Source organism: Giraffa tippelskirchi, chromosome 13 (assembly GCF_054371585.1).
Source record: "Giraffa tippelskirchi isolate mGirTip1 chromosome 13, T2T-mGirTip1v1.2.pri, whole genome shotgun sequence".
Taxonomy (NCBI): domain Eukaryota; kingdom Metazoa; phylum Chordata; class Mammalia; order Artiodactyla; family Giraffidae; genus Giraffa; species Giraffa tippelskirchi.
In genome coordinates, this window is record NC_137287.1 from 46,777,958 (window position 1) to 46,804,614 (window position 26,657).

Sequence of the window (26,657 nt, forward strand, 5' to 3'; positions counted from 1 at the left end):
TGTGGCCACACTGTGTGGTTTATGGGATCTTAGTTCCCTTATAGTGATCAAACTTGCACCCCCTGCCTTGGGAACATGGAGTCTTAATCACTGGAAAACTAGGAAAGTCCCTGATATTACTCTTATCTCTGTGATGTTGCCTAAAAGCCAAGTGAGATCGGAGGGTCTTCTTTCTCTTGGTCTCCACTCTTAAAGAACTTTGTATTAACTGAAGATTTGGGGAGTGCTCCCTTAGCAGAAGTAGGTTCCACAGGGGAAAGCCCTGCTTTTAATAGACTCTAATTTGTTCCTGGATCACGGTTACACATCAGTCCCCAAGTCCAGCCCCAAGAAGCCAGGAGTTGCCTGCGTCAGCACACTCAGCTCCCTGAACTCTGATGTGCTGCCAAGCAGTTCTCCTCCCAAAGGAATCAAACCACCACTTTGCCAGGGATGAAAATGACTGCTTTTGATGTCTCACTAGATCTGTGCTAGAACATTTTCAATAAAGAAGATGAGTCTGCAAAAATCCTTCCTTGGTAGAGAGGTGATGCAACAGAGTGGGCCCAAGCATTGTCCTAAAACACCCAGGAATCGCTTGCAATTTTTTCAAATGAAGATTCTGGTCAAGTAGGGATGGGGCCTGACTTTCAGTATCTTCAGAACCTCGAGTAATGCTGTTGCCTCTGGTGCATGGGCCACACTTTCAATAACAAAGGTCTAAGGTCCAGATTTTGGACAAATAGACCTGTGACTCAGTGGCTCACAGCTTCAGCTTTCTTGTCTGCTAGTTGGATTGGTATAAGATTTATGTGGGACTGTGTATGTAGAAAACTAATCACAACCCCTAGCACACAGGACATGTGGATGATATAGAGTTATTGTATTAATATTATGCAGAGATGCAGAGTTGCTCAATGTTTAATGTATAGTCTCACTCTCCAGAAATAGGTCTTGATTCTTATCAGGATTTCCATGGGCCCAGTGCCAGGCAGCTTTCTATGTTTTCTGAGTTCCATGTTCTTGTCCTGGCAACCTTAGAAGCAGTCCTAAAGCTGAGTTAAATACAAGTTGTGGAATTTAGGTAATTCTGAGAGAGGCTTATTTAGGATGAGAAAGCTTAAAAATAGGGGTCCTAGAGAGGTTGTGGTGAGTCAGGGTCCCCTGATTTGAAACCTATGCTATTGAACCTTTCCCATGATTTCCACTCACGTCCAAAACCTATGAAGCTTTTAGTCCTATGCACTTGCCCATAGCTTATAAGGTTAAGTTGAAAGAAGACTGCATCTGCCCCAAGCAAAACTATTCAGATGTTCCCCAAACCCACTTTCCCAGGCAAATCAAATAATCAGACAGAAGGAAGAATCAGGTTTTATGGGACTTTTCCATTAGATATGTTCATTAAACCCTTACTACTCAACGTGTGGACCAGGGACCAAAAGCACTGACATCATCTGAAAGTTTATTATAAATGCAGAATCTCAGGTTCCCCCCATTAAACCTACTCAATCAACTTCTTTGGGATGGGACCCAGGGATCTGTATCTTTAACAACCTCTCCAGGTGATTTGGAGGCACGTTAAAGTTTGAGAAGCTTGTCTTTACAGCCTCAAACCAACAGTATCAATATGGTCCCTTCTCTTTTTAGGAATGTAGGACCCCAGACCCTAACCAACAGTCTACCAAACTAGAATCTGTATTTTAACAAGATCCTCGGGGCATTAGTATGCTCACTATAGTTTTAAAAATAATGCTCAAGAGTAGAACATACTTTGGGCCCAATCTATACCCTCAAGGATACTGACTAGATAGATAATGGAACCAGGAAAAACATATATAAATTAGTGGAATAAGAGAAGAATTCAGATAGAGCTGCCCTTACATTGTTATTGTTGAGTCACTAAGTCATGTCTGACTCTTTTGCAATCCCATGAACAGTAGCCCACCATGCTCCTCTGTCCATGGGATTTCCCAGATAAGAATACTGAAGTAGGTTAGCCACTTGCTTCTCTGTGGGATCTTCCTGACCCAGGGATTGAACCCGTCTCCCCTGCATTTCAAGAGGATTCCTTACCACTGAGCCACCAGAGAAGCCCATTGCACTAAAGCAAATAAGATGGAATGAAAGTTTCAGGCATTACTATTTGCACTTACAAATCTGCTTAACCTATGTTTGGGATGTGCTGGGCTTAAGTGGAGTGAGTTACAGACAGTGTTCTTACTGGATGACCATTAGAAGCAATTTTCAATTTGACAGAACAGTGAGGGAGAAAACAGTTATGGTATCTTTGTTCCCTCCTTGTTCAATTTGAATCAGAGGCCAGCAGAAAGGGGGAGGAGGCTTTGTTCTTTGGGCGCAGTTGAGGCATTCCTTCTCAAATTTTTACTCAGGGCCCTGGATTTGAAACTGACTGCTTCTGCCAGTTCTAACTTCTTTGAGGCTCTAGGTATAGAAAGAGACTTCTGTGATTGGAAAGAAAAAAGCCTTCTGGACAAGGTGCTTCAGTGGACACATCCACCACTGCCTTATTGTGCCCACTACGTGTCCTGCACGTGGCTGACTTGTCCATCCAGGTCAACATCTGTGCTTTGGCTCATCTTGGATTTTTTATGATCAGGGAATAAAAATGTAGAAACTGGACCTTTGCTGGTATCTGACCAAGATATGGTATTGGAACCACCATCAGAGTATGTAATAATTTTAAAGTTTATTTTCAAAGTTATATACATACATGTACCTATAGCAACTACTGACTGAAGCATATAAAACTCATCCACCTTCTGGTCCAGGTACTCCAAGCATCAGATGTGAAGATGTGATTAACCATGCAAGGGGGTTATTAGGGGAAATGCCTTGAGAGAAAATGGGGAGGGAGCCAGGGAAGACTGGGAGAATTGTGACACCATAATGATGTCTGACTCCTATAAAGGAGAGAGTACAGGAAGGGAAGTTCTAGGGGCACAGAGATCACTGTGCAGCCTGGGAAGGTTTCAGCAAGGTTGTCAGGGAGCTCCTGAGCCAGGGTAGCCTGCCAGAGGAGTACTGTGACCCCTAGAAATGGGCCAGTGTTAGTATTCCTAAATGCTCAGTCACTAAGTCAGCAGCGATGGTGTCTATAGCAATGAGGATCCTCTGTCAACATCTCTTCCTATAGTTGGAGAAGTGCAAGACACATTCTCAAAATCAAAACTTTCCTCCTCATCAAAAACATTCAGTGGTGGCTAGTATTTAAAGAGCCATGTATCAGCCTGTTTGGCATCTCCTGGAGGGAAGTTTTCATAAATATGAAATGCATCCAATCTGTACACTCACCTTAGACCTTCCGCTGCTATCTGAGCAAATGGTCAGGCTCTATAAGTTTTCTTTGGAGAAATAGCAATAAGAAGTTTGGAGTTGTCGTGTCAAACTTGGACAATAGAGTCCTGATGCTTAACTAAAGCATTGAGCATTGTTGATCACCTTCAAGAAGCCAGGAAACTAGTGTGGTGTAGTAAGTGTGAAGTGATATGTATCCTGCCTTGAAACATCAACAGAAGATTGGCAGCAAGGATTTTCTGAGCAGTTCTCTGAGTTCTTCTCAAACTTTTCTCCAACATATTCCCTAAGGAAATTGTATGTTTTTCAATGAGAAAAGTTGCAACAGACATATTATGTGTCACATACTAAAGACATATGTGTGTCATATACAATATTAATTTAAGAAACTAAAAGATCCTGGGACTGGGTTTAATTTTGTGATCTTGCTCTATGACACTGAGCATGTCAGTTAACCTCCCTTCACAGCTATTATTTTCTCCCTTGTGAAATTGAGATAATGGCACTTGATTGAAATTCACTTGATAGATTGTTTTTCCATGATGAATGACATCACACTGAAAAATCTGAAATGTTGTACAAAAGAAAAGTGACTGTGTGAATTGGACTCATGTCCAGTTAAGCAGAATAAGGTTTATTTTAAGGATACAAATGGATTAGAACAGGAAACAAAAAGTCCCAAAGAAACAGAATAGAACCAGGGGTTGTCTATTATTTGTCTTCTGAGTTTACCTCTCAATTTCTTCAGATACACATATTCCTTTTTTCCCCATATTTTGGAGTTCAATCCTTGGTCCATCATGTAGCCAAGAAGAAAGGCCCTGAATCTGGGGTCAACCATCATAGAAGCCCCTGCTGCCAAAAGGAACCCAGGGCTGTTTCCTTAGGAAGCAGTTTGGCCCAGGATATTTCAGTAAGAAATGAGAAATTGGGCATGCCTGGCACCTAGACATATCCAACAGGTACAGATTATAAATTGGCAAGGTGACATCATCCATAGAAACCAGACTATTGAATAAAAATCTAGAAGTATGACTTATTCTCCTTCCAGTCCACAGGACCCAGAACAAATCATGTAACTGCTCTAAGCTTCAATTTTCTTGCTGGGAATAAAAATGGGTTATGGAGAAATTCAAATCATGTAATTTGCATGAAAATGTGTTGTAAACTCTGAGATGCAAATAATGACAATCAGAGCTAAAGAAAGAATGGAAGCAAACAAGCTGAGTTACTAACTTGCCAGGGAAGTGAATACACACCAGTGAAGAAAGTCACTCAATGGTGAGTAGAAAACATACTTTGTTTTTTATTATAACATGCACAATTTTTGACAGACTACCAAGAGACACAATGGTTGATTAAGTAAGCAGTGCCATGGTGATGGCAAAGGCTATCCGTTCATCTTTTCATAAAAGATAAATGTCAAAGTTGGGATTTCCTTTAACAAAGAATTGAGAGGGACTTTAGAAATCAAAGAATCAGATTGTAGAGTCGGAAGCACCGGTCTCTGCAAATGTAATCTCTTTTTTAAAGGCTGTATGGCAAAAACTATTACAATATTGTAAAGTAATTAGCCCCCAACTAAAATAAATAAATTTATAAAAAAAAAAAAGAAGCAGAATAAGTATTTAAAACTGAATTAAAATATTTCCAAAAAAAAAAAAAAAAGGCTGTGTTTTCAAAGGCTTGCTGGTTGGCAGACTAGCAAAACTCAGCATATTTGTGAAAGAACAAACTGAGGACTTGCAAAGACCTTGGAGACAGGAGACCTGTGTCCTATGCTGCTCCTGACTGGTTGTTTGTTCCAAGGTTATTTATTTTCCTTCTCTAGGCCTCCATTTCCTCAGGGGTAAAATGTCTGTAATTGACGACTAATGCTCATGTCCCTATCGTCTCTGATGGACTCTGATTCCAAGGAACTTCATTTGATCATGACCTAAAAAACTTTTTTTTTCCATCAGAGATGTTAGATGACATTAAAAAGTCAAATATGATTATGCTGGTATAGTCACAATATTGTAACAAATTACCTCGGCAAATTTCATTGCTTAAAGCAATCACCATTTATTTTTCACAAGTGTAAGTGGATGGGCACCCTTGATTGACACAGCTTGGGCTTGGTTGTCTTGGTTGGGCTCACTCACATGTTTGTAGTCAGCAGGTGCATTCTTGTGGGTAGCTAGTCTGTGCTGACCTCAGCTGGGTGACACAGGGCCTCTGTCTCTAGTGGATGGGGTCTATCATCTTCCAAGAGACTAATCCAAGCTTATTGATGTATTAGTGGAAGGTTCCATGAAAGAGAATGGAAGGATGCAAGAACTGTCACTTAGTCATTTCCATTGCATTTTACTGACCACAGAAAATCATAAGGTCAGCTCAGATTTATCAGTATTGAAGTAGGTGTCACCTCTTGATAGGAGGAGCTACAAAATCGTATTGCAGAAGTGCATGGAAGGAGGCAGCAGTGACGAACTGGGGATGTTTTGGGCACTAATCAACCAAATGGTACCTAGATTGATCTATATGATTCTTTCTGAAATACTTCACAGTATTTTCCTAAGTCCGACAGGTTAAATCTCCACTCCTACACAGCAAGGAGAACCACAAGGAGTAGCACTCTGTTCATCTCTTTCTAGAAAATCCTCAAAACAAACACAAGAACAAGGACATGGCATTTGCCTAAGGAACAGCAGGTTAATGGCTGGTTTATGTCCTTTCAAAAGAATGGTTAGTGTCCCAGATGACCTCAAAGGCTCTTAGCCCTTTTTCCCAGTTCATAAGTACTGTCCAGAGATTTTTTTTTTTTTTCAATGCGGTCTTCCTGAAAACTGCAACAGATACAAATTAGCAGAACAGAAGCTGAGAAACTGTCCCCATGCTAGCTATCCAAACAAAAGTCCCAAAGTTCCTCTTTCCTGTTGAAGTCAAGTGGTAAGTATACCCTAGAAATTGAGACCTCACTGTTCTCCCATTGCCTTCCTCTAACTTCCCAGGAGCAGTGAGCCCACCTCAAATGCTTGGTAGGCATATATGGCAATTGGACAGTTCAAATACAGAACACCGTTGCTACTGCAGAAATTTCTGATGAAAGAAGTGATCTGGGGAATGACTAAAGCTATCTGGAAAAGGCTGGCCCATGTGGGGCCTTGGCCAACCCTGAGATATGCATGAAGGAACCAGACATCTAGAAGAAAAGGTGGTGGCTATCCAGATTGTACATCATGACTCATGTAGTCCTATGTCTTTTAACCACAAACTCACTCAGTAACCTTGGGAAATGCATTAAATTTCTTCAATCATTAGTTTATTCTTCAGGAAAACAAGAGGTTAGGGTCAATCAGGGCTTCTCAAACTTGCATGTATCTGTACACATGAATTATCTGGAGATCTTGTAAAAAATGTAAATTCAGAGGCAATAGGTGATTGAGGGAGTGACATGCTTCGTTTGAAATCAGCTTTCAAGTGGAGCCAGTGATATCGATGTTCTTGGTGCGTGGACCACTCCTTGAGTAGCAAAGGATTAAATCATGGAACCGTTGAACATTGCCTCGGAAAGGATGCTTATAGATTCCCTATTCCAATCTTGTCTCTATGGTCCTATCCAGCCTTAGAGTCCTTGAGATCTGATAACCTGAAGGTGCCCTGGTGCCTGTGGCTCTGTAAGAATTTAATGGTCATTTGAATTGTTCAATAAAGTGACAAAAATGACCTCAGAATAACTCCATAGTTTCTTTGTAACTATGTGAGTAAGGAGAGACTTGATTTTTGTCTAATGGCTTATATGAAGTAAAGGGCTCTTATGGCTCATGCCTTCCACTTAGTAGAGACTGGATAATCTTTACATTTGCTTTAAATCATTACATTTGCTCTAGGATCTAATGTCTGATGATCTGAGGTGAAACTGATATAATAATGGAGACAAAGTACACAATAGATGTAATGTGCTTGAACCATCCTGAAGTCATCCCCCTCCACTGCCCATGGAAAAAGTGTCTTCCACGAATCCAGTTTCTGGTGCACAAAAGGTTGGGGACCACATCTTTAAGTGATCTACCCAAGGCCACTCTCCTCAAGTGTTAATTGTATACAGTAAAATATGGCTATTCCTAATAGCATAGCTATTCTACTTAAAATTGGCAAGTGAGATAGCAGAGAAGCAGCACAGATTCATACAGCACGTGAGATTGCCCCAGAAGTAGTGGTTGGCAAAATCTAGATTTCTCCATGTGAACAAGTATGATGGCTGGTAGAAAAATAAACTATATACTATATTCATATACTATATTATGCTATACTACTATATGGTTTGCTTCCACAGCATGCTCTTGAGCTCCTAAGTCAGTCTTGAATCCAAAACCTGCTGTTCTCTCATGAACCCAACAATGGGTGCTTTAAGGGAGCAGCACCACTAGGTGATGTGCTGTGGCCCCTTTAATGTGAGACATTCAGTTTGTCTGAAATGGATGGGTACATTTTCTGCATTTGCAACTTGGATTCCGAGGCTGGAAATAGTAATGCTGAGGAAGCCAGAGTACAAAAGAAAAGACTAAAAGGGCAAAGGACTGAAACCCACAGGGAAAGGCAATTACAAGGCATATTCATGTACACTATGCAGAGGGAGGGATTTATTACACTTCCAGGGTTTTCAGTTTTGTTTGGGGGATTTTTTTTTTTCTGCATAAAAGGTAGGGCGAAAGAACTGATATTTGTCAGTCTGAATTGGATAAGTGCAGTTGCAAAGTATAAAAGGAGCTTTCAGAAAGTGGGCAGCTGCGGCAAAGCCCAAAGCCATGGTACTTGATACTGCAATGTACTCTCTTAGTGTTTCTGGGCAGCTTTTGAGAACAGCAGGCAAGGCATTCAGGGTTGAAAACAATGGCAAATGTCAAGAAGGAAAGAAAGAATCTAGAGCTGAAAAGACTGTTGATTGACAAGTAGGACAGATCAAAGAGAGAAATTCATATCAAGTATTTACAATTATAATGCTAATAGAAATCAATAATCATAAAAAGAAATTATAGCAGAAAATTTTTAAAAACTAGCTTTCAATCATAATAAAAATTAAAGAAGAAACTGGCCCAAGATGCAAACACTTGCCATTTCGTGCATTCTGATTTTTTTTACTGTGTGTCTTGCTATTCAACTAACCAATGAAAAGAAAGTTTCATAATTGTGTTTGAATTTCCTTTGCCTTAAAAATTATCCACTGGAAATATGTTTGGAGAAGCACAAGATGGGGCTCATGTACAATCCACTGCAAATCAAGCCTCAAAGACAATATCTAAGCATGCGCTTTTGTGATTCACAGGAAATGTTTTATGAGAAGCAAGATTCTGCAAATACATCTCCTGGGCCCACTGGGCTTGTTTTCACTTCCTTCTCTCTTCCACTCTGTGCCCCACAAAGGCGAGATGTGCAAAGCTTCCTGGTGGCAGATTGGGATGTCAGACTTGAAGGAAAAACCCTGTTTTGGAAACTTGCTCAGGCTTGTTTGGGAGCAGGGTGGTTTAGAAACCCAGGGAGAAATGTTGAAATCAGTTATTGCAAAATCTCTTTTGCAATAAGTAATGAATAAAAACTGAAGGAAAATCTCTTTCCTTCCCGAAGTAAAAAACTACCATCGGACTTGTCTAAACAGCACTTTAGTAATAGAACTTTAAAGGCAACATAAACTAAAAGTGCTTCCCATAGCCAAGGCCAGAACCTCTGGCCATCTTTGATTGATTTATTCATTCAGTAAATACCTGCCAGGACATGATAGGCATCAAGTGGAGCCCAGCACAGTGCTGACAAGGAAGAGTAATGCCTCTCATTCCTCTGAGACACCAACTCAGCTGTCACCTCCTTCCTGGCTAACACTGTCTCACCTGGCTTCACCTCAGTTGTTCTTTATCTAAACATTGACCTTTCCATCATAGATTTTGGTACACCTGAATTCTGTTATTTTCTACACCAGAGCTCTATCTCCACCCACTACAATATTATTGTGAAAATCCATTTTAATTGTTCAATGTTGTAGGTCCAGGATGTACAACAGGGTGTATATATGGTAGGGCCTTAGAATATGTTTATTAAAGAAGCGAATGAAGATGGTGCAAGCCAGCCAACAACCTTTCTGTTCAGATGCATTATACACAGAGAGAAAACCATAAAGCAGTAAGTGGAAGATCCCGAAGAAAAATCAATTTCTATAGGAGTTACATTTTTAAAGTTCACTTCTGAAGACCATCAGAAACAACACTCCCCAACTTTTAATGAACTTTCATCTGTTTATGGATTCAAATCCATGTGAATAATTTCAAATCACAGTAAAAGCAATAATCAACTCTTTTTTCAAAATGACATTCTGTCAATAACATGTTCTGATCAATAGAAAATGATAGAGTCTAGAAATTATGCGAAATACACACAGTATTTGAAAATGTATCAAAGGAGACATTTGAAAACAGTAAAAAAAAAAAAGTGTCAGATTATGTAATAAAAATTTCTGGAAACACCAGTTTGTCTTTCTTAAAACAAAGTTGGATTTCTTTTTCTCTTTATCCCAATATAAATTGCAACTTAAATGATCCTTTAATGTAATTAAAAATAAAGTTCTGGAAGAGAATATTGGTAATATGTAATATAGTTTATAGTGAGAAATTTATATAATTTTTCTAATCAAGATTTCATTATGTGAAGAGCAAAGGCAAAAGAGAGATCATAAGCAGGGGAAATATTTGTAATGCATATTGTAGGAACTGCTGCTGCTGCTGCTGCTAAGTCACTTCAGTCGTGTCTGACTCTGTGCGACCCCATAGACGGCAGCCCATCAGGCTCCGCTGTCCCTGGGATTCTCCAGGCTAGAATGCTGGAGTGGGTTGCCATTTCCTTCTCCATTGTAGGAACTAGTGCCCTCAATATGTAAGCAGGTGTTATTAATCAATAAGAAAAATATCAAAGAAATAGAAAAGATGAAGTTAGGACATAAGCAGGAAAAAAACAAGGGTTTGCGATAAATGAAATGAAATTCAATTTTATATGTAATTTAAAAATGCAAAATAAATTAACAACAAGATATGATTTCCTATTTTGAAGTTTTAATTATACAGTGTTAGTGAGGCTATGGGAAAAATACACATTCAAAAATTAAGTGTGAAAATGAATTGCTGTGATCTCTTTGAAAAGTAACTTAGCAACATCCATGAAAATTAAAACAGGTGTCCTTATTCCCACTAAATTGCTCTAAATACTGTCTTAGTTATACTTCTGTACTTACAGGAGCACAATGATGGTGAGAGAGAGAATGAAGAAGAAGGAGGTGAAACTACTGAGGTGAAACCATAAGACAGAGGAGGAGAGGAGGGGGGGGTGCGGAAGGGAGGAGGGGGAAAGGGGTGGGAGGGCCAGGAGGGAGAAGAGGGAAGCAGGAAGAAGGAGAGGAAAAGGAGACAAAGGGGAAACCAGAAAAAAAGAAAAGCTGCGGAACAGTCATATACTGAGACTGTTTATCTGTATAGTGGAATGATGCGCTACAGTCCAAGAAAGGCAATACATTTGGATATGTTGTTATAGACAGATCTCCAAAACAACAGAAAAAGGTAAAATAGGAACAGCTGTGAAAAAACCATATTAAACAGGAAAAAAAAAAGAGAAAATACGCACTTATTCTGGAAGAATGCATAAGAAAGTATGGTGATTATTAAAGGACTATCATTCAGCGGCAAACCCATCCTTCCACACTCTTCTTTGATGTTGGAGCTGGGACTATGAAACCTTTGCCAGTTGAATCCCTGTTAAGTTCTGCTGATAGATCACAGGGTGTCTTTGGGAAATAAGACTATAACCTAGGGTGGAAGGGACATGTTTCCTTCAAAACATGTCACATCACTGAAAGTTCAGAAAGGTGGAAACCCAGTAATCCTCTAGGGAGAACTTCAAACAGGTGTGTATCCAACACTTGTATTTGCAGCTCCTAGACCTGGTAAGTAGCCATGACATCCTGTTTTTAGTGCTATTCTTCAACTTCCCCCACATTTAATATCAGCACATGTATACCAGCTAGACAGTGATAAATATGCTGGACTAGTAGATAAAACTTTCAATTTAAGAAAATGAATTAATTTGAGAATGGCAGTAAGACATTTTCTAGCCAGTAGAAGACAAAGACTAGGTAGTATGGCAGTGTTTTTCTAATGTTTCTGATGTACAAGGGAAGATGTGTATTTTGCATTATGAACTACTAACACACTCACACTGAAAGAAAAGTTTAACCAAATAATACCTTAACCTAATTACACATAACTCAATATTTTCTATCCTTTTCTTATTCCATTCCATAATGTGTCATTAGAAAGAAAATGCTAATCTTGACCAGTTAACTTTATTTCACAATCTAATAATTATATGAAACTACAATGTGAACAGACACTGGTGTGAAAGGATCCATAAAGGCTCTCTAATCAGATTGATCTGGGTACTAAATCCAGACTGACAACTTGTTATTGTTGTTTAGTTGCTCTTGTGTTCGACTCTTTTGCGACCACTTGGACTGTGGCCCACCAGGCTCCTTTGTCAGTGGGATTTCCTAGGCAAGAATCCTGGAGCGGCTTGCCATTTCCTTCTCTAGGAGATCTTTCCAACCCAGGGAATGAAGCCATGTCTGCTGCATTGGCATGTGATTCTTCACCACTGAGCCACCAGGGAAGCCCCTGATATTGTTATAGTAGTTACTTAATTTCTCAAAACTTGGCCTCACCTGTAAGAAGAGGTTTTTAATTCCTAAAATATAAATGGCTGGAGAATGAAATTGTGTAGAGAGTGTGATGGCCCCTGTTGGCACCAGCGTTCCACATTTTCGTTCGCTGAACAAAAAGTTCATGAAGACAGTGGACTCAGTTCCTGTTCTCAGGCATCTTGCCTTTTCACTGTGCAGTCAGTAAGTGGGAAGCTGCTGACATCAGCTCATGGTGAGGTAAATTCACCATGAAACTGTTCAACTGTTAGTTGCTCAGTCATGTCTGACTCTTCACGACCCCAAGGACTATAGCCTACCAGGCTCCCCTGTCCATGGAATTCTTCAGGCAAGAGTACTGGAGTGGGTTGCCATTCCCTTCTCCAGGGGATCTTCCTGACCCAGCAATCAAACCTGGGTCTCCTGCATTGCAGGCAGATTCTTTACCATCTGAGCCACCTGGGAAGCACAAAATTCACTGTAGATTTTTATAATTTTTTTAAAGAAATTGAGGATTCAGTCTGGATTCAGTAGAGAGGAAGCTGTGTAGATAGCAAAACCAATTTTTCATGAATCCTGATGCTCAGGTGGCCCATGGTTCTCAAGCAGGGGCAATTTTGTCCTTCAGGGGGTATTTTTGGTTGTCACAACTGGGGGACCACTACTGGCACCTAAGAACAGAGGCCTAGGAAGCTGCTAAACATCCTCCAATACTCAAGACAGGGCCCCCACAATCAAGATTTATCTGGCCCCAAGTATCAGTAATACCCAGCTTGAAAGAAGCTGTATTATGAGAACTGAACCACTGTGATTAATATGACTGGAAGTGCCTTTAGAGTCTTGGTGTGGGAGTCATTCTTGCCAGCTTGGGCAAGTCTCCAAAGCTCTCAGTTTCAATTTCCTCATCTGCGAAATGGATATAATGATATCTGTCCACCTCCGTAATAGGTTGAGATGTGCAAATCAATTCAAAGATGAAAAGCTTTAAGACTGGGTGGCCAATTTCACATGATCATTTTATTACCATTATTGGCCTTTTCATAAAATAAAAAATTGCCAGCAAACTTCAAAGATTTTGTTAATTAAAAGAGAGGTATCAAAAGCACAACACCAGGTTAATTATGACACCAACACCCAATTTTCATCATTAGGAATATGGCTAGTTTGAGAGGGGTCTGCACTATAACACCATAGGTTCAAAAGAGAATCCAAATTAAATTAGCTTTTAATAGTGCCAACATTCCAAACATCAGATGTAAAACTAACCGAGAATATATTATGGTTACACATTATTCACTCTGTTTACAGATACTTCCCTTCTCAATACCGTCCCAGACCCAAGGAGCCAATAACACAAAATGTGCCAAGAATTACAAATTGTGTCTTGCTCAGTACTTGACTATCTTTCCAAATTTATCAAGGTTCACTTAAAAACCAACTTGCCAGTAGCTGTTATGGAACATGAGAGGATGAGTCAGTAGTTTCCTTTTCCCTTGCATACTCACACCTCCGTGTTGGTCTCTTAGAGGATCATTTATCTTGTAGCTTCGTGTATGTTGCTGGTCTGTTCCTCTCTTTTGTAACCTCACACTGTCTGATTGTGAGTCCAGAGGTGGGAAGATGTTGCCTTATCCATTTCTTTTCTTTTTAAAAAAATATTTATTTATTCATTTATTTTTGGCTGCATCAGGTCCTCGTTGTGGCACGTGGGCTCTTTACTGCAACTCTGAGGCTCAGTAGTTGCAGAACACAGGATCTCTAGTTGTGGCCCTCCAGCCCAGCTGTCTCACAGAATGTGGGTTCCCAGTTCCCCAACCAGGGATCAAACCTATGTCCCATGTGTCAGAAGGTGGACTCTTAACTACTGGACCACCGAGGAAGTCCCACCTTATTCATGTTATAGTTTGTAAATAGGTGTGCAATGTAATCAAGTGAATGGAGTTCTGCAAATATTTCTCAGAAGAGGTCTTCTTACTACTTTCAGTCTTTTTTGCTCTCCTGCATCTGTGCAGAAATTCTTGGTGAAAACTTACAGGAGGAAACAAATATGGTCCCTGTTTTCATGTACCTTCGATTCTCACTTTGCAGGTAGGAAATTAAAAACTGCTTCAGGATTGTGCTCTAGGTTCATAGACATAGTCAACCTCACCAGAACTCTGCACATTTTGCTTAATGAGATCCTGTTAGTCTTCTCAGTGGAATATCACAGAATCAGCACAAACCCCAAAGTGCAGGGTGATTTGTTGGGTACATTGGAGTGATTTCCTAAATCCATGTCCTGTGGGAGGAGCAGAGATACATGTTAGGGGTGTCTGGAGCTTCAACATAGACTGGGTTGGCAGTAGTGGGGGGATAAGAGCTGAAAGATTGGTGATTTTTAAGTTAAGACTGGTGACTTTTTAGAAACCCGTACTCAGGTCAAGAAGCAACATTTAACACCGGACATGGAACAATGGACTGGTTCTAAATTGGGAGAGGAGTACATCAAGGCTGTATATTGTCACCCTGCTTATTTAACTTATATGTAGAGTACAGCATGAGAAATGCTGGGCTGGATGAAGCACAAGCTGGTATCAAGATTGCTGGGAGAAATATCAATAGCCTCAGATACGCAGATGACACCACCCTTATGGCAGAAAGCGAAGAAGAACTAAAGAGCCTCTTGATGAAAGTGAAAGAGGAGAGTGAAAAAGCTGGCTTAAAACTCAACACTCAAGAAATGAAGATCTTGGCATCTGGTCCCATCACTTCATGGCAAATAGATGGGGAAACAATGGAAACAGTGAGAGACTTTATTTTGGGAGGCTCCAAAATCAATGCAGATGGTGACTGCAGCCATGAAATTAAAAGATCCTTGCTCCTTGGAAGAAAAGCTATGGCCAACCTATTAAAAAACAGAGACATTACTTTGCTGACTAATGTCCATCTAGTCAAAGTTCTGGTTTTTCCAGTAGTCATGTGAGAGTTGGACTATAAAGAAAGCTGAGCACTGAAGAATTGAACTGTGGTGCTGGAGAAGACTCTTGAGAGTCTCTTGGACTGCAAGGAGATCAAACTAGTCCATTCTAAAGGAAATCAGTCCCGAATATTCATTGGAAGGACTGATGCTGAAACTGAAATTCCAATACTTTGGCCACCTGATGTGAAGAACTGACTCCTTGGAAAAGACCCTGATACCTGATGCTGGGAAAGATTGAACGCAGGAAAAGAAGGGGATGACAGAGGATGAGATGGTTGGATGGCATCACCGTCTCAATGGACATGAGTTTGAGCAAGCTCTATGGCTTGGTGATGGACGGGGAAGCCTGGCGTGATGCAGTCCATGGGATTGCAGTGTTGGACACTACTGAGTGACTGAGCTGAAGTTACTTACGTTGAAGGACAATATATTTAATACAATTAGGCCATTCTTTTAGACCCTTTCCAAAAATCTGATTAAAATATAAATGAGGACTGTCTTAATCAACAGAACCAAGCTTTCCTTCAGTGCTTATTAAGTACTAAATCCTAGTGGATTCTGGTAGTACAGAGATGAAGAAAACGTGGATAGTTCTGGGGTGTCTTCCAGCTGTCTGCCCAGTGATCCAGGGGGATAACATCTTTCAGGCTGCATCACAACAAGCTGTAAACAAATGGTCTGAAACCCTGTATCACTGCTTGGAACAGTGATTTCTGGGAATGCTGCTAGATCAGCAGTGAGCTCTGTATGAGCAAGAGAACAACTTTCATGTTAAGCTGCTGAGAGAAGGGGGTTTGTTTGTTACTGGACTTTATCAAGTCTCTCTGACTAATACACGATCATTTCATTAAAAATATACTTGCAAACTGGAAAGAAAGAATATAATCCCAGAATATGTACAGCTCTGAGAATTCAGTAGGTTTAATATAATAAAGACATCCCTATAGCTCATATTTTCCCCATTTGATTATGGATTCAAAAAACTAATTTAAGACCAACATTATTCATTAAAATTAAAATAGCTTATAGATAATTTTGCTGACAGGAAGGCACTGAAGGGCCTGAGGTGTGAGATGATTGTACCATATTAGATTTATATTTAGAATGCACTGCCCATTGAAGGTGAGCAGCAGATACCAGTGAAAAAACGTGATGTCAAAGATGAGATTTCTCAGAAAAACCACAGATGAGACGAACACTGAGGGTAGAAAGAGAAAACATGGCTTACTGCTAGAAAGGATCACCTCTAAGTCTGTCAGTCCTGGCATCATGAGGATGATTTTAAGAAATATTATTTTCAAAAGATGCTGGATTTTTAAAAATTTCTAGTTGGGGTGCTACCTACCACATGTTCCCACTGGTCACCTTCCTGGATCAATGCATTCATCAGGCCCTCTGTTATCTTAAGCTCTAACCCTCTCAAACAACTACCTAATTTGCTGTATATTATGGATCATTCTAAACCAAAAGCTTAATATGAAAGCACTCTAATAAAAATATACTTAGAGTCTATGTTTTATCAGAGGTTTATAATTTCTGGTTTTCATATGTAGGCAATCTAGTTTGAAAAATATTTTCAAAATATACACATGAATACATAGCGTTTTAACTGCATAGTTTTTTTTAATAAATTAAAATGAATATTCTCCAAGTAGAAAAGGACTTATTATTTTAATGTCTTAGGAGAGTAGCACTTTCTGTTATCAAACAGCAAAGAGCTTATTGGATATCGACCCTGGGGTTTTAAACTCTAGATTTTAAAGCACACTGGGGTTTAAGTGAAAAAGAATGTGAGTACCAGAGGGCATTAGGGATCCATATTTGAGTGAACATAACCAGATTTCCTTCCTTACTGACAGTATTTTACCTTTCCACATAAGTTCAAGAGAGAAGCAGAGTGACTTCCAGTGAAGACATTTTCCCTTGACAGCCAATATTCCATACAGGATGGGGAAATGGATGGGAAATCCTGTTATCTGTTCTAGTTTCATTATTTCATTTTAAGCAGGAACAACCAGAAATTTGCTACTTCGATGAGGAAATCTGTAATTCTTAATCTCTCTGTGGAAATAGCAAACTGTTAGAGCAGGCTCACTGGTTGGAAAGGTGATTTTAATGCACTCTTATCACCTAATTTCTCTTCCATCCTTTTTATGTATACTTTGCTCCTGCTAAACTGTTCTTCTCTTGGCTTAAAAGGTCTTCTCTATCTGTACCCATTTATTTGTGTGTGGATGTGCGCATGCACACACACGCTCATACACGCAACACATACAGTGTATGGCGTTCCCCCTCATTGCCTTTGCTATTTCATGCTCACTGGCTCCTCTTCCAACTGTTGGTACTTGCTTCTCTTTGCCTGAGGGCTCTCTGTGGTCATGAAGCCTGTCCTGACCTTGCACAGGCAGGCAGAAAGTGTCAGAGAATTAATATCTCCTCTTTCAGGAGCAGCCTCAACCTATGGGTGTCAGGAATGGTGTACAAAACCACAGCTTCCTCATCCTTTGGAGAGAGTTAGTCCAAGGCATTTGTTCAACATGACTTCCCAGGGCTTCCCATGGGATGTCAGCTGCCCACTGGGCCAATCGTCTTATTATCTACTCTTTGTTGACTACCTCCCTTCCTGCCTCACTTCTCTATCTTCTTACTGGTGTCTCCCCCACCTTCCAAATAAGCTACTTGCATTTGACTCATCCATATCAGGCGCTACTTTTGGGGAACCTCAAACTAACACACACACAGACTAATTACAATCTCTATGAGGAAGCTTCCTCTGATGATTAATGTAGAAAAAAATCTCTTCACTATCTTAATTCCCATAGTCTAGGGTTTTTATTTTTCTATCTGACATTTCATGCATTTTTGCCCATACCAACTCTCTGCAAGACTGCAAATCCCTAGAGGGCATTATATATACTATTGCCAATATGTATGCCCCATAATATCAGCCTCAATATTGACAAAGAAAAATTAGGCAATAACTTGATTTTGAAATATAAACTCTACCCATGCTTCCATTGAAACTTAGTCAACAAAGAATGAGTCATTTCAAATTTATTATTTATAGAGGAGTCTTTATAAGACAGTGCATCTTGATTTCCTTAAAGACATTTGACAAGATTACACAATATGTGTGTATGGGAGATTTAGCTAAATCTGGGACAGGTGAGCTTTCAACTGTATGAATATAGAGTTAGTTGAGGGGTACACTGATGTATGGCTCAGTGCTAACCTGAATGAAATGCTTAAGAATGTTTCTGGTTTCTGACATTGATCATTGCCTATCAGAATATTTTGTAGGAAAAATATTTATTTTCTATTTGACTGGAATTTGCTGATATTGCAAACTATGAACTATGGATGGAGGTTCATAACACTGTACAAGAGGTGGTGATCAGGATTTTCCCCAAGAAAAAGAAATGCAAAAAGGCAAAATGGTTGTCTGAGGAGGCCTTACAAATAGCTGACAAAAGAAGAGAAGCTAAAGGCAAAGGAGAAAAGGAAAGATATATCCACCTGAATGAAGAGTTCAAAAAAATAAGAAGGAAAGATAAGGAAGCCTTCCTAAGTGAACATTGCAAAAAATAGAGGAAAGCAATAGAATGGGAAAAACTAGAGATCTCTTCAAGAAAATTAGAGATACCAAGGGAACATTTCATGAAAAGATGGGCACAATAAAGGACAGAAACAGAATATATTAAGAAGAGGTGGCAATAATATACAGAAGAACTATGCAAAAAAGATTTTAATGACCCAGACAACCATGAAGGTGTGATCACTCACCAGAGCCAGACATACTGGAATGTGAAGTCAAGTGGGCCTTAGGAAGAATCACTACAAACAATGCTAGTGGAGGTGATTGAATTCCAGCTGAGCTATTTCAAATCCTAAATACTGATGCTGTGAAATTGCTGCACTCAATATGTCAGCAAATTTGGAAAACTCAGCAGTGGCCACAGAACTAGAAAGTTCAGTTTTCGTTCCAGTCCCTAAGAAAGTCTGGGATTGACTACTTGTGGCTCTAAGCTGAGGCCTCTTACACTTTATATCAATAAATAATATATAGATTTAAGAGACTTCCCTGGTGATCCAGTGGTTAAAAATCCACTTTCCAATGCAGGGGACATGGGTTTGATCCCCAGTGGGGGAACTAAGATCCCACTTGCTGTGGGGTAACTAAGCCCAAGGGCCACAACTGAGACCTGATGTAACCATAAATAAATAAATAAAATTCAGATTTAGTAAGTACATTTATGAGATCTGTAAATTATAAAGACTTGGAGGGAGAGTTAAACTGTTAGTAGAATTATGAGTCAAAATGTCTTTCATAGATTAGAATAGCTGATTGAAACCAGCTAGATATGTTTAAGAGAAGTCAGCGTAAAGGTCTATGTCTGGTATTGGTATAGAGCGGTCATGCATGACTGACTGTTATTATTACAATAATTAGCATTAAGCATCCCTGGATTATGTTGCATATACACAGAAAACCCCTGTTGACCTAAAACAATATCCACATCTAAGGAACCTATAAGATGACATCTGTACCAACCACCCAGGAGTCTTGCTGGCAGATGTTTAGGCCCCCTATGATATTTTGCAGTATTCAAAGACAGTGCCACAGAATCAGTGGGCAAATCTATTTAAACCACTGGAACTTAAAGTAGATGACAACATTTAACTGGAAGAACATAGCCTCAGTACCATGTTAATTTAGTACGTATCCCAGAGCAATCTTTATTTACTATGTGAGGAAAACAAAGTGGAAAAAGAACTCTAGCTGTGGAGTTAGCGATGGAGTTATGGAGCATGCATATTGGAAGTCGTGTAGAAAATGCCCTTAAGAAATTTGCAGTCTTGCAGAGAAGTTGGTATGGGCAAAAATGCATGAAAAATTCACTGTATTGAAGTTAATTTATTCCTAAAGTTTAGTGACCAAACTAACTGAAAAGTTGCAATAGTAAATTTGTGAACCAATATTAAGTATAAAAATATTTTTGAATAAAGAATTTTTAAAACCTATAGTAATTTTATTAAACCTGCATTTCTTAGAGAAAATTACTCATGTTATTATTATTATGGAGATGACCATCACTCTATATTCTCTCTTGGTCTGTACAAGCTCTCCCATATTCTCTGGAATCATTTAGAAGCCATGACAACAGAGTGAGGGTCATTAAGACAGCAATATTGTAACATGTATCCAAGCGAGGGACCTGGGTTTTCTCAAACAGTCCAATTAGATGGACTATTTTTATGTAAGTAAGTGAACTTGGGTGGACTCTTCATAGCTGCAGATGGCAGATTTCTGGATAGAAGTGTAGAAATCACACCAAAAATATCCTAATAATTTAATTTGTCTAAAAGCACAAGACTGCAATTAAAGTTCTTTAGGCTTCAAAGGGAACTTCCAGTTCATGCACTTTTTTTTTGTGAATCAGGGCGCAAATTCAGGCAGGAAGGGAGCTCCAGTTCCTCTTAGGAACTGTAAGAGGTACAGCTAAGAATACAGATCCTGACTCATAGCCTAATATTTTTCTCCTCACAGTCTAAGCCGACTCCTTTGCCCAGTAATCAGCCATCTGGCAAGGGTGTGAAATCAGCTATAGCAGGGATTCTTAAGTCCTGTGGTGAAGGACAACATTTTCTCCCATACCTCTCATCAATTTTGAAATCGTTTTTGGTTTAATTGTTCCAATATTTTTGTTCTATATCTACTTCATGAGTACTGTGTGGATGCATTTGGATGTTAAGCAATATCAAATTTCTTAACAGTTGCTTTCAATTTCCTTACTTATCTCATGCATCCAGTGGCACTTATGTGTGTGTATTTTTAAGTTATTGAATGTCTGTAAGTTGGATATCATTCTGATACAAGCACAATGGTTTCTGTGGTGGTTTTTGCCTTTAAATTTCTATAGGTATATCTGATTAATTGGGTTTGGGGATAGTCCAAAGAATTCCTCTTTGAAAATGTTTTTATTCCCATATATGGTAGGCAGCACCTAAAATAGTTCCTGATGACCCTCACCTCCTGGCATTCAAGTCCTGTACAGATCTCCTCTCCTAAAATGTGGGCTGGACGTATTTTATGGGATATCATTTACAGGACTAGATTATAAAAAGACTTTGATTTTGGCTGTGGGTCCCCTCTGTCTTTCCCTTTGTCTCTCTCACTTTCTCAATCTTTCTCTCTGTCTTTCTCTCTCTCTCCTTTTTTTCCTCTCTACCTCAGATCTTTGCCCTCAGGAAGCACACTGCCAAGTTGCCAGTAGCCCTAGATACAGACCTACATAAGAAGCAGCTGACGAATCCAGCCGACAGCCAGCAAGAATATTTTACCTGTACATGTGTGAATGAGCTTGGAAGCAGACCCACAGCCACCAAGCTTTGAAATGACAGCATCCCCTGCCAACACCTTAACAGTAGCTTCATGAGAGACTCTGAGTCAAAAGTACCCAGATTAAGTCATGCTTGGATTTCTGACAGCAAAACTGTAACACATGTTTGTTGTTTTATGCCACTGTTTTCAGGTAATTTGTTGTACAGTGATGGGTAAGTAATGCTGTGCTTAATCTCTCAGTTGTGTCCAACTCTTTGCGGCCCCGTGGACTGTAGCCCATCAGGCTCCTCTGTCTATGGGGATTCTTGAGGGAAGGATATTGGAGTGGGTTGTCATACCCTCTTCCAGGGGATCTTCCAAACCCAGGGACAGAACTCGGGTCTCCCACATTGCAGGTGGATTCTTTACCATCTGAGCCACTGGGGAAGCCCAGGGTAACTAATAGACACTGCTATAAGCACAGCCAGGTTAAGTTGTAGTCAACATCAATAATTAGCAAGAATCTCTTTAGCTCCACAGTTGAAATGTAATGGAACAAATGTGATGGCCCATCAACAAGGAGTGGCTACTCTTCAGGAGCAATGTACCCACCCCCTAGGCACTGGGAAAAACAGATGCTGATGGTTCATAGCTTTCCTCCACATTGGAATTTCCTCCAGCTGTAGGGAATTGTTTCTCCAAAGATTATGACTGATTCATACAGGGACACAAGGGTCTGGCCTCCTTGCCTCTTTTGGGACAACTTAGAAGACTGTCCCAGCGCAAGAGTTACCCACTGGGTCAGCTGAGACCCCTGTTATAACTGTACCATGGGTCAAATTTTCTCTTTCCCAACCATCCTTTCTCAATTCCTCACAGATCTAGCTCCTGTCATGGTTGAAATCATTGTCCATGGAATTGTGTGATAAAATCTTCCCAAGTAAGTAGATATATTTCTCTCTAAAAGCTCCATGGATTTATTATCTTTCTAGGATAAAACCCAGTTAATCACAATTTGTATGGAAATACAAAAAACCTCGAATAGCCAAAGCAATCATGAAAAAGAAGAATGGAACTGGAAGAATCAACTTGCCTGACTTCAGGCTCTACTACAGAGCCACAGTCATCAAGACAGTATGGTACTGGCACAAAGATAGAAATATAGATCAATGGAACAAAACAGAAAGCCCAGAGATAAATCCACGTACCTATGGACACCTTATCTTTGACAAAGAAGGCAAGAATATACAATGGAGAAAAGACAATCTCTTTAACAAGTGGTGCTGGGAAAACTGGTCAACTAGATGTAAAAGAATGAAACTAGAACACTTTCTAACACCATACACAAAAATAAACTCAAATGGATTAAAGATCTAAAGGTAAGACCAGAAACTATAAAATTCCTAGAGGAAAACATAGGCAAAACACTCTCTGACATAAATCATAGCAGGATCCTCCGTGACCCACCTCCCAGAATATTGGAAATAAAAGCAAAAATAAACAAATGGGACCTAATTAAACTTAAAAGCTTCTGCACAACAAAGGAAACTATAAGCAAAGTGAAAAGACAGCCTTCAGAATGGGAGAAAATAATAGCAGACAAAGCAATGGACAGACAATTAATCTCCAAAACATACAAGCAACTCCTGCAGCTCAATTCCAGAAAAATAAATGACCCAATCAAAAAGTGGGCCAAAGAACTAAACAAACATTTCTCCAAAGATGACATACAGATGGCTAACAAACACATGAAAAGATGCTCAATGTCTCTCATTATCAGAGAAATGCAAATCAAAACCGCAATGAGGTACCATTTCACGCCAGTCAGAATGGCTGTTATCCAAAAGTCTACAAGCAATAAATGCTGGAGAGGGTGTGGAGAAAAGGGAACTCTCTTACACTGTTGGTGGGAATGCAAACTAGTACAGCCACTATGGAGAACAGTGTGGAGATTCCTCAAAAAACTGGAAAGAGAACTGCCATATGACCCAGCAATCCCACTGCTGGGCATACACACCAAGGAAAGCAGAATTGAAAGAGACACATGTACCCCAATGTTCATCGCAGCACTGTTTATAATAGCCAGGACATGGAAGCAACCTAAATGTCCATCAGCAGAAGAATGGATAAGGAAGCTGTGGTACATATACACAATGGAATATTACTCAGCCATTAAAAAGAATACGTTTGAATCAGTTCTAATGAGGTGGATGAAACTGGAGCTGGAGTAAAGTAAGCCAGAAAGAAAAACACCAATACAGTATACTAACGCATATATATGGAATTTAGAAAGATGGTAATGATAACCCTATATATGAGACAGAAAAAGGGACACAGATGTATAGAACAGTCTTTTGGACTCTGTGGGAGAAGGTGAGGGTGGGACGATCTGAGAGAATAGCATTGAAACATGTATATTATCATATGTGAAACAGAACGCCAGTCCAGATTCAATGCATGAGACAAGTGCTCAGGGCTGGTGCACTGGGATGACCCAGAGTGATGGGGTGGGAAGGGAGGTGGGAGGGGGTTTAAGATGGGGAACACATGTAAACCCATAGCTGATTCATTTGAGTGTATGGCAAAAACCACTACAATATTGTAAAGTAATTAGCCTCCAACTAAAGTAAATAAATTAATAATAATAAAAAAAAACATTTCAACCTTCCTTATCACTATCTGCATGACCCTCACCCCCATACATGTGCTAGTCACTCAAGCTTGTCACCGGTACTGGTTAACTTCACTCAGAGTTGGGGAAATAAGTGGGTGGGTGGACTTGGCAGCTTTCTGTTTTGTAAGAACCCCTGGGCCACTGGCTGCTGTTTCATTCTCCAGGGCTGTTCTTATAGCTCTAGTCCTATCTGGACAAGGAGACCAAGTGGTAACTGAGTCCATGTTTGTATTGGCTGAGCCAAATAATTCTTCCCCAAATTGAATATCTCAGGCAGAACTACGTTGGGCTAAGAAACAGAAAAGTTGTGGACAAGTTGTTCTTTGCTCCCTGAGGCTCCTACTATTTCAGCCAGTTGGTCTCTGCCTCCAGCTTAAGCAAAGATCTTTGTTTTGCCAAATAGACTTTGTAAGAGACAATGTGAGATCATCTCTCATTTTTTCTACTGAGAATAAGAATAAAATGGAGGTTGGAAGGAATAAATATCTTTTGAATACTAACCCACTTAATGCCTATGATAGCCCAAGGACTCCTGAAAATTATCTCCATTCAACAAAGGAGGAAATGAAAGTTGAGAAAATGAGTATTTTGGCTATGTACTAAACACTATGGTCTAAGAAAAATTATCCAAACCTTGGACATAAAACAAAAGATCACTGCATATTCTTTCAAAATCCTATGGCAACATTGTCTAATAGGCCCACCCAGTATTATTTAATTCTCTAAAGGCAGATTGACAAATTCTGCCTTACCAGCTAAACCTGACCCATAGCATGTTTGTGTAAATAAAGTTTTATTGGAACATAACCCTATTCATTCACTTACCTATTGTTTATGACTATTTCCTTGCTACAATGATAGAGTTGAATAGTTGCCACAAATATCCATTTGGCCTACAAGTCTCAAATATTTACTATGCCAGGCACTTTATAGAAAAAGTCTGTTGACCTCTGTTTTCATTACTGTTCACTACTAGGGACCAGACTTGAAGCTACTTGTTAATTCAGAGGGCTTTGTCTGATAGAGATGCAAATGCTTTGTGTGTTGGGAAAAAAAAAAAAAAAAAAAACCTCCAAAGATTTTAGTCTTTTACCTGTGGGCCAGGAACCAGTTTTGCATCTAAGCTAACAATTCTATTTTGGTGTTCCTTCAGTGTCTATATATCCTCAGCCTCTTAGTCTCTCTGAACCATCTTTGCCACCTTGCTGGTTTCCTCATTAGTAAGTTAAAGAAAATTTTGACACCTGCTCACTATATATTTTATCAAATTAGTGTTCTTAAGTTTGTGAAAATTATGCTTTGACACAGGCAGACCTATGATTTAGAGAAAAAAGATGTCTGATTTTAAAATCCATTTTCATTCTGCTGCCTCCTCATCCATGGAAATTAAAAATTAGATGTGTTGATAACCCCTTTCACTGTGATGTTAAGGTGGTAGAGCAAGAGATCATCAAGATTGTTTCCCCTTCACTTCAGTCTGATTCTTTGGGCAAGAGCTCTTATGTAAGTCTAATAAACACATTTTAACAAACAGCTTCATTCAATGGTGGTGAAAAAAAACTAAGCAGGTTTCCTTTCAAGCCTCAGCAAGCAAAAGTCAAGTTGGAAGACAAAGTGAATGGCTCAGCTCTTTTTGTTGTTATTTAATTTACCATACTCAGAATCTGCAATCCTTCCAGTCTCCAGGGTTCACCTGTATGGGATTATGTAAAACTTTTGGAAAAAAGCTTTTTGCCAGAAGGTGGCTCTTGAACAATGGAAAGAGTTTGGGGAGCAACAGTTTGGGGTGAACATTCTCATAGCCAAAGGCTCTTCTTTCATCTACCTTTGACTGGCATCAGTATCAGTTCAGTTACTCAGTCGAGTCCGACTCTTTGTGACCTCACGGACTGCAGCATGCCAGGCCTTCCTGTCCATCACCAACTCCCAGAGTTTACTCAAACTCATGCCCATTGAGTCGGTGATGCCATCCAACCATCTCATCCTCTGTCGTCCCCTTCTCCTCCCGCCTTCAATCTTTCTCAGCATTGCATGTGGTATAATTGTCCAATTACATAAAATCAGAACTATATCCTTTACATTGCAGACTTGTGAGAAATTGAACAACATGTTCAAATTTCAACATGTTCACCGTTTAGTAGATGCTCAGTAAGTGAAACTGCCATAGACTCTTCCCTCCCCTTTAATTGGGCCCTTACATGTGTATAAGTTTGCACCACCTTGGATTAGTCTAGTAGACTAGAAGAGCAGAGAAAAGTTTAGTAACGTCTAAAATACACTTAAACAGAGGACTTAGGTGCAGTCGGTAGTTTCTCCTACTGTAATTATAATTTTTTAAATATTTATTTTTATTTATTTGGCTGCTTTGGGTGGGTCTTAGTTGCAGCACATGGGATCTTTGATCTTTGTTGCAGCATACAGGATCTTAGGGATCTAGTTCCCTTACCAGGGATTGAACCCAGGTCCACTGCATTGGGAGCATGGAGTCTTAGCCACTGAACCACCAGGGAAGTCCCAGCAGTTTCTTCTATTCTACCAGGAAGTTCCCTTAGGTTGTAGTATTCTCATTCTGTTGATTCTAATTTATTATACTTGACTTAATATTTTGATGCTTAAAGTGATCATTTCTATATCTGTGTTCCTGGTGGAGTGAAGTATTACAATGGATCATGAAAATTCTCCCTTTCTTGCCTTC

General features: G+C 39.7%; 1 long non-coding RNA gene across 1 annotated transcript; it reads left to right on the forward strand.

The window, feature by feature from the left end:
- The first annotated feature begins 2,910 nt into the window (after positions 1-2,910).
- Positions 2,911-21,548, forward strand: LOC145531573 (uncharacterized). The gene is made up of 4 exons (XR_014072542.1): positions 2,911-4,256; positions 4,346-4,575; positions 10,555-10,608; positions 21,202-21,548. It is a non-coding gene; the product is annotated as an uncharacterized LOC145531573 (long non-coding RNA).
- The last annotated feature ends 5,109 nt before the right edge of the window (positions 21,549-26,657 follow it).